The 20399-nt window shown below is 42.8% G+C and overlaps 1 protein-coding gene across 1 annotated transcript in view; it reads left to right on the forward strand.

Annotated features, from left to right (window-relative positions):
• Positions 1–20399, forward strand: part of THSD7B (thrombospondin type 1 domain containing 7B) — a 299931-nt gene that overhangs the window by 240576 nt on the left and 38956 nt on the right. The gene's annotated exons all lie outside the window — the stretch shown is intronic.

Genomic DNA, 20399 nt, shown 5'->3' on the forward strand with positions numbered 1-20399 from the left:
CATTTCACCTCTGGTCTTCTACCTCAGACTGTCATTAGCCAGCCCAGTCACTTGGTAGAGTGATGGGTTTCAATAAAGACACTCATACATTAAATTCTAGCTGCAACAGGCAGGGCTTCACTGCTAAATAGCTGTGACATTCCTGAAGTGAGTGCTCCAGATTGGGTAACAAGTTTGAAATAGGAGAGGCCATGATTATGAAAGTGCTTTCTAAATCATCAATGTGCAACCTAAGAGTTACACTTCTTTTATTCCTCGCTTTAAAGGTGCTTTGTAGGACTTATTTCTTCTTTAATCAGCTGGTAAAAGCCATTTTCAGAGGAATATTCTGTCCTTTAGAAGAGAGAACCTGTGTATTGCAGTGTTGTTTATATTGACTATTAGAGAAACATTAAACTGTTTTGCAAAGCTAATGGATATACCCTGATAAAATGCACTCAGATCCTTACCCAAACAGCACATGAGAAAATCTGATCAGCTCAGAATGGTTTAGATAAAAAACTAATGAGCATGAAGCCTAAGTAATGACTGCCAGGTTGGGATCATTGTGTGTCTGCTGCTTTGGGCTAAAAAGGGGCTGTTTATGATCTGCAATGATGGCAACTTTATTAAAAGTAGCATTGTTTTGGTCCCAGTACAAATATCCAAATTCCCTGGACAACTGCCTTTTGGTTTTATTTTTAATTTGAAAGTCCTTTTAGTCTTCAAAATTAGTGAAGTATTCTTCTGTTAGTCACATAAAATCCACTTTTTATTAATGTGCATCAGCTCTTACCCACAGCCCAGACACTTCACCGTAACACAGAAGGGGATAATAGGCTGAATTATCCTTAAGCAATTGCAGTTGTAACTATTTCATGTTTTATTGTGGTATGTAAATTTGATTCTTTGCCAGGTCCCATGGACATATCTTCATTCTGACTACTGGAAGGCACAGTGGGATAAATGGATTAAAGTGGAACTAGCTCTTAGCATTATTTCTTATCACTTTTATGGTAATATCTTCACTGATGTAGTTGCTGTATGCACATAGAAGGCAACTTTCTTTCCCAAAAGTGGGAAACCCTTTCAGTATTAAACCAAATGTAAAAAAACATAAAACAATAGGAAAGGATCAAAGAGCAGTGAAAAGAGTGGTAGTGCAGAGATTGTTTGGTCATTCAGGTTAATAGCAGACACAATGGGATGTTGATGCTATTTTTACCAGGTTGTTTTTGAAAGAAAAAGTACAGTAAGTAGCAACCAGTATTACCAAGAGTTGTGCAACCAAGATGTGTCTGAGTGGTTTTGGGAGGGAAGTGAGGCTTGCAGCAGGAATGGATCTCAAGAAAGTACTGAGAGCTGGGGAAAGAAATGATATTTCATATTAATTCCAGTTAAGTATTGCAGGGGGGTGGCATAAAGAAAGGTATAACAGAACTTCAGCCCTGAGTGCCCCTCAGTGGTGTCGTTGATGGAGCGAAGTGGGGACAACTGAAGTGAGAGAGAGATGAGCTAAAATAATGTGTTGACTCGAGAGGAACACTTCAGCTATGACAGCCTAAGTGCTGGTTGAAAATGAAAGTTGAAGCCATGGGGGAGATAAAATTAGCTGTGGACAAGGGAGGGAGAAAGAAGAGCAGGCAAGCTGAGGGATAGCTCCCCTGTGCCCAATAAAAAGGAGGATAAGTGGAAGGAGCAAACTTATGAAAGGCATAGCAAAGAGACAGCTAACTCCTGCTCTCAATACAGTTATTCCTTGGTGCAGTATATATAAAATGGGATGTTACATCTTTGCATTAGAGACCAGCTTTTTTTGTTCCTTGTTTGAAGCTGAGGCTTTTAACACCTCACAAACACAAATCAGCAGTGAGGTGCTCTGGCAGGAGCTCTGCATCTGGGTGGTGAGTAGGGCACGTGCTCTTGCCTGTCTGCTCAGCCTGGGAGGGCAGTTTTGGCTGGCACTTTGTGTCTGCTGGTGGTACTGCCACTCTGGAGTGTTCTCCAGCAGGCAGGGATGCAAGGCTTTTGCCTTTGCAGATGGAAGTTCCTCTGCAGGGAATGTTTCCAGCTAGGAGGAGCAAGGAGGGGAGAAGTTCATCATCGCCAGCAGGTGGGAAATTTTGCTACTGGCACTTAGCTCATAACTTCAGGAAGTTTGGCCCAGCCTGGCACAGACCTGTTTCATGACCATATGCTCTGCCTTTTAACACTGCCCTCTCTAAGTCTCAGAAAAGCTTTTTTAATTTAAATGGTTAGATAAATTGTGTTTTATTAAGTATTTTCTCACCAGGTTTTTCATTAGTATGGAGGGTGGAGGAAAATGGGAATGTGAGACTGATGGGTAAGCTGCAGACATAGGTGAGGGGTTGTTCCCCAGTCTCTGGGGCTTTCCCTGTGCCTGTGGGAGCAGGGACCAGCTGGGAGCATGGGGGACAAGGCTGCTGTTGCATGAAGGTCAGGCTGGAGAGTCCCTGCAAGGAGCCAGAACTGGCATTCCCTGGTGCCTGAGGAATGGATGCTCCCTTCCTTCTGCAGCCTCTAAAATACAATTGTTCCCCTCCCCTCAGCCTTGCCTCCCAGAACTCTTGCTGGCTCTGTCAGCCCTCTGTGCCTTCCCTTGCATCCAGCTCTGCTGCTGCCACCAAATTCAGATTTTCAGCCTGCAGAGTTAGGGCAGAATTACTCATTCAATTTTGCCTCCATTACTGATCAGCCATGGGCTGCCTCAGAGGGCAGGTGGGTATTTAATGTGACATTTGCACTTCTGTAGTGTTCTGGCAGTGTCATGGGGGCCAGCTAATACAGGTGAGTAATTGCCAGTGGTGGCCTAGTCTCGTGAAGAACAGTAATATAACAGTTTATACTCCAGGCTTCTCTCTGTGGGATGATACTGCTCAAGGAAATTAAGCCTAAGAGATAATTTGGCAACAGGCTTATTTTAAATACTGATTAATGACTATTGCTTTAGTGCAGCTCCTGCTTTACTCATGATGTTTTAATATGGCAAAAGAATTATGATTAGTGCTCTTAGGTTTTTAATGTTCAGATAGTTAAAATGTCCCATAATAATTGCTCCCTTTAATACTCAGCATAACTATTACAGAGATATAACTGTGCTTTGGTGTTGAAAAGAAGAAACCGGGATCCCAATGTAATCGTGAATGCCTTTTTCTGGTAGCTTAAATCAAATCCTTGAATTTCAAAGTCCTTGGCAGTAAGTTTTAAGAACTTTAATTAAAAAAGAAGTCTTCCATAAATTAAAAAAAAAAAAAGATAATTTGTTAAAAGGAGTAACTGAAATATTGTAGTAAAAATATAGTGGAATATATAGCAGGAAGCACAAGTAAAAGCTTTACAATCAGAAAACAAATTCAGATTCAGGGTGGCTGTAATCTGAGATGTACCTGTATAGCATACAAAGTGCCTCCAAGATTTGCAGTCATTATTCTTGTGACATTAACGTGGTTTAGATCTGATTCTGCAATATCTCACACCACTGGAAGTCAGGAGTGATTTTTCTAATAGAATTGCAAAAAAACCCCAATAAGAATAAGAACAGACTCCAACTCTGCTAGTCTGGCTGATCCTTGGAAGAAGCAAGAAATATTTGCATACATTTCCCCTCTCCTGCCTCAGAGGTGCTATCTTGCATGCAGCAGTTCATTTTTGCCTCACCCAGCTTGTAATTCTGTTGCTTTGGGTTCTCCTCTGTGGCTTTGTAAACCATGTTAAGAGTGGAAGGAGTATGAACTCAAACCTTCCCTTGAAAAGAAGAATCCCCCAGTGCCTGAGCAGGACTCCCACAAGGCTCAGAGCAGCATCTCAGCATTTGGAGCTGGGAGTGCTCTGGGGCTGCCAGTTTGTCTGAGGGAATATTTTATGTACAACTGTGTCTTGCAGGAATCACAGTGCTCCCACACAGCCCCACAAGCTCTGCACCAGCCCACTGAGCTTGTCCTTGCCTCTGTCTCCCTCCAGGGAGTGTCTCTGCATGTGTCTCTGGATGCACTGTGGGGTTGTGCTGCCTCCCACTGCAGCCTCAGCCACCCCTTTGGTGCCCCTGTACACCTTGGGTGATGTCCCACACTGTTTCAATGCATGGAAAAACCTTCTCTCTTGTTCCTTAAAGCCTGACCTTACCTTCTTCCATTTGCCGTTTTAAGGTGATATCCTTTCTGGTTTTATTGAGTTCTTTCCGTGATGTCCTCTTCCCCATGTCTTCTCTTTGCCTGTTTCTCACCTGTCAAAGGCTGCCGTGATCTCACCATTCTTCCTGAAAAAATGTTAATAGTTCTTTATTCCGGTGCTGTTTTCACTGATGGCTTGGCTGGTCTCGTCCATGTGTTGAAGTACCACAAGTACATGGTCCTTTCTTCCCCTCCATGTGTGTTTCTTCAGCTGTTTGTTCCTCTTTCTGCTGCCTTTCTTCCTTCGTTTGCCATAAAGCTGAATATGGACAATTGATGACCCTCATTGGTTACTTGGTGTGGCATTTCCTACTTTTTCAGGATGAATCCAGGAATGTCATACATAGTTAAACAAAGTACCCACTGGCATTGGGCTGGCTGCTTATTCCTGTCAGAATACACAAGGAAGGGTTGGAAAGGGCTGGCAGCAGTTTTGTATATACAAGTGAGAAATTACCCATGGTGGGGCAGTTCAGCAGCTTCTGACTTTGTGTGTTGGTCAGGTAAGGATGATGTGGAGAAAGGGGAGGTAGCTGAGTGTTTTGTCTCTCATGTGAGTTTCTCTGTGCACCTTCCAGCTCTGATAGAAGCAATAACCTCACTGAATTCATCACTGACAGCAGAAATGTGTAGGACTGGCTAAAGTAGGGACTGGAACACTAAATGTGACAGGGAAAGGAGAAATGGGAATGGTTTGGCTTCTAGAGTAGGATAAGTTGGACGTTAAAGAAAAATTGGGGGGGAAAAAAGACACTGTAGAGGTATTCCCATTAATCTTTTAAGCTGGGAGGCTGACATCCTTACATAGTCAATGGAAGGAGGTGAGTGCCTATAACATGCCTTAACTAGCAGCCTAAATTGAGGGGTTTAATGCCACCTGTTTTATTGTTGTGATTCATGATCTTATTAACACACTTTTAAAATGAAAAGAAGTGTCAGGCATCAAGAAGGATAAGGGGTAGGTGGAGAGCCTGAACATCTGGTAAATGTTCTGTTCTGTTCATTTTAATAATAATTTTGGGTGTTTTTTACTTTCCTCTTCCATTATTTTTAGGTAAATGAGATTGTAGCTTAGCATGAAACTCATTTTGGAAATAAATTTGATGGTGTGCTCCTTCTCTTGCAGAGGTGGCTTGATCTCTGTATGCAGTTTCTTGCATAAATGCATGAACCTTTTTATGTAAGTTTATTGCTTGTTAAAGATGTGTCCTCAAGTGTAGATTACTACTTTAAAGTCTTTGTCCATAGCTGTGGCCAAAACCATTTTTTGGGCTGTTTAATTCTGATTTGTTTAAGAAGCTGCCTTTACTGGCCACATATCCTAATTTTAGTAAGACCTGCTGCTTTTTCTTGTGTTCTTGCATTACTGAGCCTCTGGTATTTTGGCAGGGAGATACACCTGGAAGAAAAATTTGCACACCCAAACACAGCCCTCATTTATTGGCAACTTAAAAAACTTCGCCAATGTGTTAAGTGTTTAATATGTCTGAATTCGTTTTTCACAGAAAGTCTGCAGGAAATAGAAAAATCCTCACAGAAGCATCCAAATACAGCTCGACCAATTTCTGCTGTGTTCAGATATGTCACAGTGATGTCTGGAAAGTGAGTGCCTTCCATTAGTGCAGCGCTGCACCTCAGACAGGTGCCCCGCTGGTGGCTGACCCCAATATGATTGTCCAGGACCTGCAGCAGTCAGTTGTCCTCTGGTGTGTCTCCCCCAAACCATCATCTCTTCCCTTAACTTTTACTCTAAAATCCTGTCAAGCTCATAAACGCCTTTCCCATTGCTTTTCCTCTCTGAGGGCTAACTCCTGGCTGACATGCTGATGGATTTGTAAAGGAAGCACTGACGGAGCACATTCCGTTCTGCCGCCCGACCAATTAGCGGCGCGTCCAGCGGCTGTCCCTGGATGGCTGCACAGGCAGGAGCCCACTCAGGATGAGAAGTTAGCACTTACAAAACAAATGATGCCTCACATGAGTTGGTAATTACTGGCTCCTTCAGTTCCTATGGTGAAAATAGAGATAAAAATGGGTTTTAGCCCTTTTGCCAGTTTTGGAACTGCTCCCTTCAGCCTATGAAGTTGGAACGCTCAGAGTGTATTGGTGATGTGCTGTGTGTATCTGGGGACGGTTTATGGACCCACCAGCCTTCAGCTGTGAGCTGTGTTCTCCTTCAGCTGTGAGCTGTGTTGCTGGTGGTGTGTTTGCCCCTGTTCACAGGCAGAATGGGAAAGGGGATGTAAACCACAACAAGGAGCAAAATAATGAACAGAATCCAGTGATGTGGTGATGGTCACATATGGTGTTAAAGCAGGAGCTCAAGTAATCCTGAGTGGTCACCCAAATTCAAAGCTACATTTATTGAAACTGGGGCTAGAACATCTTGTCCCCAAAGGGTATTTCAAAGCTCATGCTGAATGAACATTGAGGTGAAAGTTGAAATGATTCTTTTGACCTTGGTAATCCATGTACTTTCTGAAAATTGTACTGACACTTGAAACATCAAATTAGCCAGGAGGTTTTTCAGCTCTGATTTCAGAGATCTTTTATGCTGAATATTAAGGAGAAAGGAGCTATGCACAGTAAAAAAAAAAAAAAAAAAAGGAAAAATCCCAGGTAACTTGATGAAAGCCTTCTAAATAACTGTTTGAAAAGAAGATCTTGTCATACTGGAACTAATACTGCTATTGAACTAGTTGGAAAGTTATATTGACACTATTCAAGAATGTTTTATCTCTAGTACTTGTGATTCTAAGCCGTGCATTTATTGGATGTTGCTATTGGGAAAATGGACACCTATTATATATTCTTCTAAGAAAGGACAGTCATCCGGGATTCAGCACATGGCTGAGCAAAAGAAGCAGAGAGAAAATTAATTTTCATAGGGAAAGTTGGGCAGAAGATGAAAAAAAAAATACATTAGAGAGGTGGCTGAGTGGAATAAGATAATCTAAAGACCAAAGATCACCTGTTGAACCAAATAAATAATTCAGGAAAACCCTTGATGCCCAGGGACCCTGGGCTGAATTGGAAACTGAGCTCTCCCAGTCCTTGCCTGCTGTTATGAATCAGTACCAGACAGCTCCACTGCACTGTGCCAGAGGCTGGGATCTCCCCCAGCTGATCCTGGCAGGCTCTGCCAGTGGCTTCTGCTGCCCTGAAACAGCCATAATTTCCCTGCCTTGCATCATGATGTCTGCTCTCAGAAATTACCTCCCACTGAACTAAGGGCCAACTCACCGACCTACTTCTCCTGCAGGAACTTCCATGCCCTACATATACCAGGCTGAATGTTTTAAATAAAGATTTAACATTAATAAAATACCCATCAGCCAGCTGACCTGCCTGATGTGGGAGCCCAGGCAGGATGATGGGGTTTTGGGCTTAAAGGTGCCTGCAGGGTGAAGTCCCATGGCCACTTAGGTTCTCAGTGCTTGGTCTGAAAGTATGATTAAAGATTCTGAGGTGAGTTATAGCCTCACACTGTTCTTGATGCTCATATTAAATAGCCACAATCTCTGCAGGGAAATATGCTGCAGCCTGAGGAGAGCTAGGTCAGGCAGTAGAGGTTAGTCCTTGGGTTTCTCATGATTTCTAGGAAATCTTGGACATTGTCTTGCCCCCAGGTTTCTGAAATCCAGTGCTGTGATGAATCTCAATAGTTGGCAGACCAAATGATTCTGGAAAACCGGCCCAATTGCAATAAATGCTTTCAGATTATTGTCCCAAATGCTCTTTTGAAAAAGGAACAGTTGAAGGCAAGAGTGAGCAAATGAGAGCATTTTCTGAAAGAGCAAATCACAGAGGGAGCCTCTGGCCATTTTTCAGGCTCTGTCACATAATCAGGAGCATTCAAAAGCAGGAAGTGTTGGAGGGAGATAAGGAACATGTACATGAGGGCAGTGAGGTCATGGGTAATAATTGGCAAGAACCTGAGAGAAGCTGACCAGTCTAACCTCCTTAGGTTTATCTCAGAGAAGAGTAAAAAAATTTATGCAATATTGAGATACCCAGTTCCAGTTGGTGGGAGGATGCAGATAAAAGCAGTACAGAGCATCTTAGGAGCCAGCACAGCCTAATTAAGAGAAAATACTGAACGTAATCCCCTAAGACTCCTCTCAATGGTTCTTTTCTCAGGCAGCAGAGTTCAGCATAAACAAGTTAAATATGCTGATATAAAACTGAACTGCATAATAAACACTGATAGAGAGCTTTTCTGCCCTTTTAATGCGTGGGAAGAGCACAGCAAGTGGGCCAAGGAGCCAGGGGAGAGCAAGCAGTGTGGTGTTTGAATGGTATGTTCCCCTTTTACATCAAAGTCTGGATTCAACCCATGTGTGCTTAAGCTAAAGATTTCTAGGGCTTGTGTTTTCTAGCACCCCTGTGCTGCCCAGGCTGCTTCTGAATGGGAGTTTGGGCTGCAGGTAACTCAGCTGTGTCATCCCATTGCAGGGGGAGGGGAAGAGCCAAATATTGGTGTGAAAAGGCATCTGGGGCTGAGCAGTGTCTGTGGGGGCTCCTAGCAGTTCCCAAAGACATAAATATCAAAGAAAGACACACTGGTTACACAACATGGTGTCTGGGGGTGTAATGGTGATGGGCTGGAATTAAGAGTGGAGACAGAGGCTGACTGTAAGGAAGAGTCTTCCTAGCTAATCAACCACTGCCACAGTGCCCTTTCCAGAGGGAAAGAGCTGTTAAAACAGGACCAAACTAACTCTTCCTATAGGAATTTCTCAAGTTCATTAGATCCTACCAGAGGCCTGGGCATGGATTACTGCTGTGTGTAATTCTGTTGATGGAGTGAGCTATGGAGAAGATGAATAACCACGTTCGTGGTCCTGTTATTTGTGCTGTGTCAGAGCAGCACTTGCTTCTGCTGCTGTGCCAGCCTGATGGAGAATGTGACCTCACTGGAGATGTGCTCACATCCCCTGTCTGCTGCTGCTGTGTCTGCACTTCTGGTGTGCTTGTGGTGCAAAGGAAACAAAGAAAACAATCCCAAAGAGACAATGTAGCAGAAAAAAGTCTGAATGCTTAGTCTCACGTTGCTTTGGGACAAAACAAGATAGGCTTCTGGAAGCAGTCAGTCTGAGGAGAGTAATACCCAACAAAAGTTGGGAATGTGTTGTTACCATTAGAATTGATGAAATTGTCATTTGCTGTAAGTAGATGTGCTCTGAAGGAGTCTGCACATGTTACTGTACCAAGCAAAGATAATCTTGCCTCACTGTACCCTGCTCTGTTCTCTGTTTTAGAGCTTCCCTTGTATTCTCCATCAGGGGCTTCCTTCTCTACTTCACCTAATTTTCTTTAAGCCTCCCATAATTGTTCCCCAAGGAAAGGTGTATTTTACCCACTATGGCATCTCACCTCATCCCCAGGAGGTCCTAAAAGCACAGCCATTACAATAGTGTCTGTCATCAGCTTTTCTTCTGCCCCAGCCCTCCATGCTGGTGATGTGTTTTGTTGATTCCAGGAATGCAAAAAGCATCATGACTGTAATCTTTGGAAAACATCCAAGGGAGTTTTCCAGTAGGCAGAGAGGAGTGTTGAGGTGACTTTCTTTCAGGTGAATACTGTAGTCCCCCATGCTCTTCTGCACCTGCCAGCACCTCTGGGTTGCTGCTGTAGGGGGCTCAAACAGTGCTGGGTGGCTTTGATGGCATTCCCCACTGGACAGATGGGATTTATGTGTTCCTGATTATAGGTGGAAACCCCAAGTGCCAGCAGGAGGGATATCCCTGATGTCTTCTGCTTGTGTGAACCATGCAGCTCCTGCCCAGTGTGCCTTTAGGCTTTTTCCTTTAGCTGCTTTGGTTTCACTCTGCAGTGCTCAGGTGCAGCCATGATTTCTTTGTCTGGATAAGTGAGGAAAATAAATCCTTTTTCTTTTTGTGTGGGGAATCTCATGTCAGAGATATTTAGAAAGAGTCCTCTGGCTGGCAGTGCTCCACAGCTACCTGCTCACATCCCTTGTGTTCAACAGGAGCACATTCTGCCCCAGAGACCTCTGTCCAGTGCTTGAGGAAGCCAGGCAGGAACAGAGAGGCATACATTGTGTGGTTTGGGTTGTTTATTTTGAACATCCTGTTTTGCTGACCATCACAGTGAGAAATATGATTTTTGTTGGTGTCCAGCAGTTGCCTGAGTTAGAAAGTCAGGCACTGTACTTGAGAAGCATCTTCCACTGTGTTTAGAAGGGGAAAATGCTGCCTCAGGTTTCTGTTTTCCTCAAAATTGCAATGTCTTTTGTTTTTATTAAGAAAAATATTTCCATGTCTAAACATGCACGAGCACAAGTACAAGTTGGTTACTTCTTTTTCCATTTCCATGGTGCAAAAGAAGGAATTTATTTGGTGCTTTTCCTTGTCTGATAGTTTTTGTTGATATAATAGAAGGTAACAGAAGGCAGCTTAATTTTTTTATTACATAATCTGAAAAAAAAAAAACCCAAAACAACCAAGAATTCAACCTAAACTATTATTTATTCCAAATGCGGTGGATTTTTCAGGGATTTCTAGCAGGCTGTATTTATCTATACCCATCTGAAGCAATGTGCTCTATGCTGGTCCTTCATAGCCTAGACTTGCCAACATTTGGCAATTAAAAATGCCATTTGGAAACTGTCTGATGTCCCTATAGCAAACACTGAGAGGAGTTTACTGCCATGCTCAAGTAGGTTTGAATGGCTTTCTGAGTGAGTAGTTACTTTCCTTGCTGTGGAGTGTTTGTGTCTAAGTCTAAATGAAAAGGCAGTGAAATGTGGCTTGTTCCATGACCCATTATTTAAAAGGTGGCTACAAAAAAGGTGGAGGCTACAAAGAAGGAGGAGTTGTATGGAAAAGGCAACAGGTAGGAAAAAATGGTTTTTCCTTCCAGCTGGACACAAGATAACATTTTCACAGTGAGAATAATGCATTGGAATAATCTCCCCAGGGAGGTGGTTGTTTCCCCAGTGTTGGACACTTCTGTGATGCTGGGCAGGGTGCTGGGCTACCTTGTCTCGACTGTGCTTTTGCCATGAAAAGTTGGGCCAGATGATCCCTGAGGTCCCATCCAACCTTGTATCCTCTGATTCTGTGATTCTCTGAAATTTGTGTGTCTGGACACACACACTGGTGTGCAGCTGCTCTGTGGGAGAGGTTTGGTACAAGCCGAATGGAGCTTGGCTCTTACACCTGCGCTGCTTGCTGAAAGCAAAGATTTCCAAAGCTGGCTTTGTGAAATAAGCTGAAAATAACCACACAAGTGTTGCCAATAGAGCAAATGATGGTACTAAGGTCACTGTCAAGCTGTCAGTAGATGTACAGGCATTAGCCTTTTAAGTGTTGCTCCTTTTCCAGCTTGTCTGTTTATTGCATGTGTCTCACACGATCAGAGGCTGTTACAGGACTGGCCAAACCACAGAGATGGCCCAAGTCTAGCCCAGCAGAGTTCCATGGATTCCCTGTTGCAAATAACTTTGTCATTGCTTCTCCATGCACCTCTGTCCTGCCTCAGACATATTTTGCTTTGTGTTATATTTTGTCAAGCCTTTGTAAAACACAGTGAGCCTCTTCCTTTAGTGTTTTCCTTTGTCTTTTCTTTGCCTTCATCCTTCACAGTGTCACTGCCAGTATTCCTTGTTACCATATTTCTCCTCTTTTTCTTGCTTCCCCTGAAATGCACTTCTGCACAGTGAATATTTGCCCTTCTTTGCCAGTTATTCTTTCTTTTCACTTTCCTGTCAATCAGCTCCTGTTTATTCCTAGTGATATCCATGCATACATGCATATATTTGTCCATGTGCCAGGTACTATGCACTGACCTGCAGGAAGGTCAGAGGTGCACTGCAGAGTAAGGGGTCTTAGTAATAAAAACCAGCAGGAGCAGCTGTCTCAGAAACAAAACAAAGATCTGGAAGCCTCTATCCAGAGACAGGAGACTCCAATTTGCATTTCCAAATATTCTATGTATTTTACCTACCCCAGAGTTACAGTTGAGAAATGGCAAAATTCATTGATGAATAAATGCAAGCAAGGGAGTGTTTTCTTTATTTAAATAATTACTTTTTTTGTTTTCCTGCTTAATCCTGATGGTGTTGGTGCCATTGTGACTTAGCTAAGAACTGTATTCTCCTTCTGAATTCCAGCTCCTGTCTTGGTTAAAATTTAGTAGCTAGAGCTGATGCAGTAAATAAAATATTGTCATCTTTGGGGGATCCACATTTATGGGCTGGAACATGAACTGGCTGAACTCCAGTGTGCCTCTGATCTATAATGTAGAACTGTGGTTTTTTGAGAGCCTCTCAAAATGTACGTGAAATCCACACAAGAATCCCCTCAACTTCAATGTGCAATTTGTATTTAAAGTATCTAGTGTGGCTTAATAAATGTGGTCCTCACTGGATAATTGATACATGATTTAGAAGTCTTCTGTGGAGTTTCTCTTTCAAAGATCCTAAAACCAGGGGTATGTCATGATGATGATGATAATGATAATGAAGGTCTGCTTTGGCCCCTTGTGCAGGATAAGCTCTTTGTCTGCAGTCAAATCTCTGCCTGGCTGGGGAGGTTTGTGGAAAGGCACACTCTTTGGCTGGAGCAGGAATAACCCTGGATAAACTGATCCAGTAGTTAATTTCTTTCATACTTAAAAAGTTCCCTCTTTGTTTATCATTTTAGGTTGAATTTGTCTAACTGAAGCTCTCAGCCTTGGGAACATGCATCTTTATCTGCTAGCTTAAAAAAGAGGTCTTCTAAGAGAAATTCTCTCTGTATATTCTCAAAAATAATTGAATCTCCTTTTCCCCACCTCTCATCTGAACCAAAGTAGGTTCCTTCATTTTCCTACTTTTAGACAAGTGTTCCAGACTTTGAATTATTTTCCTGGGTTTCCTTTAACTGCTCTGTCATTATCAATGCTTTTACAATGAGGAGCGAGGACTGTAGGCAGTGTTACAACAACCATGTTGTTAATATTTAATACAATGGAAATTCTTCCCCCCTATTCCTCTATGAGGTATAAGATAGCCCCAGGTTTCCAAAATAGGGTCTGGCAATCTGTGATTTATTCAAGGCAGCAGTGAATAAGCCAGCATAGAGCTCAGTGATGCTGCAGATAGATGGTTTCAAGCTGCTGGAAGACCTCTTTAAAGCTCTCTCAGGTGTCTTTTTGCTACTCTGCATCTGGTGTGATACAGCAGAGTTATTTCTTTTTATGGCTAAGCATTGCTATTTTATCTGACAGTGGTACCATGCTTTGTTGACAGACCTGCCATCATATAGATGGTAACTAATTATATTGGTGTTTTAAATGTTTGCCTGTAAATCAACAGAGGAAATGCCACCACTCACCTTGGCAATTTGATTCTGGTCTTTTTAGTGTTACTGCCATCAGTTGTTCCCCAGTTGGTTCAAATCCTTCAGATTTCTTATCAACTTGGATACCTAAGCCTGGCTGTGCTTCCTGAGCTGAATCTGTGCCACAGCTGAAGTGGTACCTCTGTGTTTTACAAACTCTGCATTTGTCTCATCATTTTACTATACTATTGGATCACATTCTCTTTATGGCTCTCTGCAATTCCTGGATCCAGGACAGTGAGTGGCTGTTTGTTTCTCATCCTGTGTTCTCACTGTTGTCTGGTCAGTCTCTGGTCACTGTAGTTCTCTACTTCTCTTTCAACTTATTTTTTCATTCCATGTCACTAATTCATAAAGTGCATCTTGAATTCTTGAATTCCTGTTCTCCAGTAGCCTTGCTGTCCCTGTCACCTTGGCAGCATCCACAGTCAGTAAGAATCATTTTCAGTCCATCAGCCTTACATTAATGAAAAGAAGGGCTATGACTGGATACAGAACATAAAGCTCTGCAGAGCCATGTGTGTGGTTTCTTGCCAGTTTTACACTTTGCTATTCTGAATGTGATTTTCCAGCATTGTACTGCTGAGTATTAGATTAATCCAAACCATATTTCCTTAGCCTGAAGGTTTGTGAAAGGCTTACTAAGGTCAACATAATACCTGCCATTTCATCCCTATCCGCAGCATCTCTTATCCTGTTACTGAAGAACATTACAATGATTTCACACAGTTTTTTCTTGACAAACCCATGCTGCCTGCTACTCATCTCCTTGTTATTTTCTGCTGCTTATAGATGATGTCTGTAGAAAAATATTTTCTGAAGAATAAAGGTTTATATGACTGCTGTGCAATTCACTGTTTTCCTCATTTCTTCCTCCAGCTCTCTTGCATCTTCTGAAGATTCTGGGCATCTTGTCCCTGTCATTCCTAAATAACCCCATTGACACAGGAGTTATTTCAAGTGTCTCTTCAAGTTTGCCCTCCTTGTTGGCAAACTTTCTGAATCAGTGCCTATCATAAAAAGTTTATCTCACCTTTCTTTGCCTTCACCCTGTTGATTTTCCATTTTCTGCCATTCCCTCTATTGTAAATTGACTTGCTTTTAGTGTTGGGCTTTCTCTGTGTGGCTCCTGTGATAGATAATGGTGTTTCCCCTTATTTTTTAACTCTTCAGTTCCTTTCAGATCTGCTGTTCAACATCAGTTTCTTGTCTCTGCCTTGTTAATTTTCCTTACTTTCTCATCTGCAATGGGCTGAGTGAATACTTTCCTTTAGACCATTTGCATGATCTTTAAATTACTGGATCCTCTAATTTATACCACATGCTATTTGCTTTGTTGCATTATTTAATTCTCTAAAAGGTTTGTTTCAGGTAGAGTGGTTCACAAGTACAACACACTGCAAAGCACAGCTGGGTTGTGTAGTCTCCATGTGCATTTGCTTTCTATTTTCTCCTTTTACTTGCTGTTTTGGGAAACAGCCTTTTTCACTCCATTATTTCCAGAGTCATGGATGCATGAAGGTGGTGCTCCAGGGAATGGCAGAGGTGTGAGAACTGCTGAATCACTTGTGCCCTGACATCCCCATCCTGAATGGTGGTACAGAGCAGGACTCAGCACACTGGTGGTGCTTATTAGAGGGTACAGGGCCTTCTGGTACATGAACAAATCAGGAGTTCAGTGTTCTGGTAGGGTTCCTGCAGTCAGACACTCATAAATTCCTTAAAACCAAGAAAATATAGCTATGTGCTAGATGCAGAGCATGGGCACATGTGCATGAGAATTATTCTGTTGTTCCTTCACAGAATCCTGGAATGGTTTGGGTTAGAAGGGACCTTAAATATTATCTAGTCCAACCCTCACTGCACACCCACAGGGATGTGTTCCTTGCCAGATTTATTCAAAAACCCATCTATTTACTTCTTATATAGCTTCTCATTAATCAGCAATATATAGGCAGTATTGATGTCCATTTAAATAAATACATACTGCAGCAAAAATTCACCATGATCAATACTTTTTTTTCCCCTAAATTTTAGTGAAGCACCTATAAATGTTCAGATGTTTCTTGCTTGCTGCAACACATCCCAGTGGATTTCAGTAGAAATCTGCATTGATTTGTGTAGGTTTGTGCAGGTCCCTGTAAAGCATTTAACCTCAAACTACAGGTCAGTGATAGAAATGCAGGAATCTAAAAATACATATTCCTGAATAATACAATTCATTGCCCTGAAAGAAAGGAATGGAAACAGAGAAGAAAGGAAGGACTGGAAACAGAGATGATGTCAGCTACCCCACAAGGTAGTGGCTTGCAAGCAATTCCCTCTTATCTTTTGGCTTGGGGACAGTGTGTATGCTCTCTGATGTTTGAAGTAGGTTGGGTAGAATTTAACTTCTGGCTCAAGGGAGCCTTTAGTTTATTAAATATGGATGTTCTTTCAGGTAGAAACATGGTTTCTCTCTGCAGCACATCACTTTCCTTGAACATATGCATTTGGGGAAGAAAACTCAGCTCTTCTGTACCTAAATCTTTTCTGTCTGGATCCACCTGCAAGAAATAGCAATAAAAACTGTCAGATTGTAACAATTGCAGGATTTTTAAGTGTGCAGTGGTGTGGCCTTAGCTGCCTTCACATCTGTGGAATTGTGTGGCTGGTCCTGAGGCTGGGCTCAGTACAGCACTGCTGGGGGACCTGCCTTTGCCTCACCTGTAATTACAGAGAGAAGATCACTGGAGTTATTGCCACGCCTAAACGCAGCGCTAACGTCTGGCAGTGAGACAGCTCCCACAAACAGGCCAGCAACAGGCTGTCACATCCCCTGCCTTCAGCATTATCTCGCTCTTCTAGGGAAATTTTTTCAGCTCCAGTTGCTAATCAGGCTGTGGGTGATCTCTCTGGGCTCTGAAGCAATGGGATCTATCACTCATCCATCAGCGCCTGTCCCGCTCTCCCTGCGAGCATCCGTTTCTGCCTGGCTGCTGCTGAGGAGGAATGAGACCTGCTGCTGAGTGGGCTGGGGGAGAGCCACAGTCTCATCCTGACAAAACAATCAGGTTATGGGCTGGTTTGCATTTCTATTCCTGCTTTTGCAGGAACATAAACTGGACTGTTTCTTGCTGTGACTGCGGGAAGCCTCAGGAGCAGCTTGCTCCTGCTTCCAGCATTTGGTGTAGCCTCATAGAAGAGTGTTTCAAAAAACGTAACTTTCAACTGCCTGACACTCCCCAGTCTCTTCTATCTCTTGTCTATAGTGCTATCAATCAAATTGTTCTTGTCAGTTAACTGGTTTTAAATCTCGTGTGGAAGAAATTGTCAGTTCAAGATTATGCTACAGTAAGGACAGATGTGACTGCTCTGATTGCGTTAATTCATTCTTGCTTAAAGATGTGCAAATAAACTGATAGAATATCAATTTGAACCTCTTAGACCTTGAAATGATTTAAAATCTCCTAAAAGAAAGGCTAGGGCTGAGCTGTGTCTCCAAGGCATCATTTTTAACTTAGCAGGAAACTCTGATGGTCTTTCCTTTAAATTGCCTATTGTCCAGAAGCCTACAAAGAAAGTGCTTCTGTGGGACTGTTTGTGTTTAGTGACGGCGTTTATTTCATCTCGTGTGACAGATGACTTGGCTTCTGGATCGAGTAATTACTTGCTCACATCCTGCTGGGGCAGGTTTCTGACCTGCTGGAGCAGTGATTGGCTCTGGGAGTGCTGGCTGGCTGGGCAGGGAGCTGCTGTGGTGGCAGTGACAGGCTCCAGAGCCCCGTGTCCCCAGGCTGGGGTGGTGGTGACAGGCTCCAGAGCCCCGTGTCCCCAGGCTGGGGTGGCGGTGACAGGCTCCAGAGCTCCGTGTCCCCAGGCTGGGGTGGCAGTGACAGGCTCCAGAGCCCCGTGTCCCCAGACTGGGGTGGCGGTGACAGGCTCCAGAGCTCCGTGTCCCCAGGCTGGGGTGGCGGTGACAGGCTCCAGAGCCGTGTCCCCAGGCTGGGGTGGCAGTGACAGGCTCCAGAGCCCCGTGTCCCCAGGCTGGGGTGGCAGTGACAGGCTCCAGAGCCGTGTCCCCAGGCTGGGGTGGTGGTGACAGGCTCCAGAGTCCCATGTCCCCAGGCTGGGGTGGCAGTGACAGGCTCCAGAGCCCCGTGTCCCCAGGCTGGGGTGGCGGTGACAGGCTCCAGAGTCCCATGTCCCCAGGCTGGGGTGGCTCTGCCACTCCTCTGTGGGGAATTCTTGGGTGTTTCAGTCAGAGGAGAGGAGAGGGACGTGGCTGCTGCAGGCTTCACTAATGACAGAGCCACCCAGTTAATATCTAAATACCTGAAAGCCTTTCTGGTCCCTTACGACTGATAGTCCATAATTGTGGGGTGTCTCACCAGATTTCATGATCATAGATTTTCTTAGATTTTCAAAAAAAATTTTTTTATTATCCTAAACTTTGATTGTGAGACACAGTGATGAGCTCCTGAGGATTGCTGGATGGAGCTGAATGAACTCTGCTTTATTCTTCAGCATAGTAGAGCTTTTCATTCACTCACAAAGAAATGCTTGATTTCTGCTTGAGGTAATTTTTTTTTTTTAAGACACGGTAATCAAAGCATTGAATGCAACATTACATTGTGGCAATTTTATTTTAAGCAGATTTTCTGCCTTTTTTTACTTTTTTTTTTTTTTGCAATATTATCATGCAGCAGCCAAACTAATGCATGTATAATTTTCTTTCCTTTCTGCTTGTCATGCCCTGCTAACATGGACATCTACAAAGGCTCAGGTTGGTGTTGCAATCTGTCTTCATCTTGTTGTTCTCATCTAGTAAAAAAGGGCTTCGATGTTTTCTTCATCAATCACCTTTTTTTTCTCTTCCTCTCTTTAAAACTGGATCCAACATTATTATAACATTACAGATTCATCCAGAGAGGTGCCACATTTGTTTGTTACCCCTGAAACTCCAGCTGCAGCAAAGTGTGTTGGTTCAGAAACAAGGGATATTGATTTATTTCTATCTACTTAAATTTTCTATGCTTGTCTGGCTTTGTGACAGGGAGGCAGCAGCACCTACAAGTTCTGAAATCTGCAAAAATGCACTGAAACTCTCACTAATGAGTTTCTGCCTTGTCTTAAACCCCTGTATCTGACATCATTGTAAGATGGCATTTGTTAGTATCTTACCTGGATTTAGTATTTTCTTGGTAGGAATGAAACATAATTAAAATGTAAAATAAAAAGCAGAGGCACAGGAACTGGCCCTTTGTGACTGTATTCTCATAAGCTCCCCCCTTCCCACTTTAACTCCTCAAGTTTTTTGGAAAACTCTGAGACTAAATTGTCTTGCCTGAGTATTTCTGGTAGAAATAAATACTCAATATGTGCAAGGTTATACTTTGTGCTATGTCCTGCTCCTCAGAGGTTCTACTGACAGTAAAATCATGAGTAAAACCAGACAGGCAGGTTTGGGGCCAGGAGCTGCATGTTTTTTCCTGATTTGCTCATGTTGAATGATGTCAATTTTGTATTTTAATCTCTGAGAAAGAGCACTCATGCTTTACCCTGTTACCACTTGGTGTTTCTAGTGCCTACACCAATCTCACAGCAAATAAAACCACTTACCACTTGTAAATATGAATTAATAAGCCTTGCTGAGCAACATGGTAGTTCTATCAGAGTGAGATGTAATGGCTGGGGTTCGACAGAGCTCGCCTCAATTAACTTTCTAAACAAGACATTTTCCACTCATTGCACTTAAGAATTTGAAATAAATCAGTGTCTGACTTGGAATATTTAATTATCCATTAGAAGAAAGTAAGGGATTTACTAGGAGCATTTTGTAAAGTCCAGCAAAAAAAATAGATGAAGTAAAAGCATCTAAAGGCCATGGTGAGGGAAAATGCAGCATCCAGATGTCTTTATAGGAAGAATACCCTGCTGCTTTCCTAATTTCTCCTCTTTTCCTCATTTTGCAGCCAGAATTTTACAGTGCTGCCTTTTTTGATGGCTTCATCCTGAAATGTCTGTATCTGAACTTTGCAGGATCTGATTTAAGCTGAGATATCATCCAGTTAGTGCAAGGAACTGGGCATTTCCAGACTCAGTCCTCCACTCCCTGAGGGCTTCCTGGCCACCCTCTAGTAAATCACTCAACTCTTCATCCTCAGTTGTCTCATGTGTAAATTCGGATTAAAGTTGAGCAGTTTTGAGGATTGGGCTATAAAGAGATAATCAAGAGCAGGGGAAACTTCAGAGGCTTGATAAGTGTTTTCACTCTTTTCAGAGAAAATAATTTTCCGGCAGTTTTTGAAGTAGTGGTGGAAGGGTGAGGGGTGTGTTTGTGCAGGGGTTTCCATTCTGCCCACAGGACAGATCCTGGGAACTGGAGCAACTCTGTGTCTGTGCTGTTGGAATTGCTGCCCTGGCTCTGAATTTAGAATAAAACAGGTCTCATCCTTTTGCTGGATAAAAAGTTTTAGGCAGTTTGAGGTTTTTTTGGTTCAACACCAGTGAAGGCTTTTCAGAACCTCACAAAGCTCTAATTGATTTTCTTTTCTCCACACCACAAAGGAGGTAAGAAACACAAACTCCTTTGATTTGGGTGTAAATAAAAACTAAAACTGCTGAATTTGTTTCACAAGTATTTGTGCAGGGATGTGCTAGAGGCATACAAAATTCAGGAATTCTGATAATTTAGAAGTCTTACCACAGATCTGTTCAAACTTCTGTGCTCTAAGTCATTTTGAGCAATTCTTTTTTAGTTTTGGTGACTGTTTGCTGCAGCATCCAAATACCTAAAGACAAATATTCATCAGTGAAGCTGCTGCTTTGCAAAATCTAATTTGCTTGAAAATTAACTGTTCAACCAGGTTTAATACTGGTGAGTGGTTAGCATATTTCTGGC

Source organism: Ammospiza nelsoni, chromosome 7 (genome assembly GCF_027579445.1).
Source record: "Ammospiza nelsoni isolate bAmmNel1 chromosome 7, bAmmNel1.pri, whole genome shotgun sequence".
Taxonomy (NCBI): Eukaryota; Metazoa; Chordata; class Aves; order Passeriformes; family Passerellidae; genus Ammospiza; species Ammospiza nelsoni.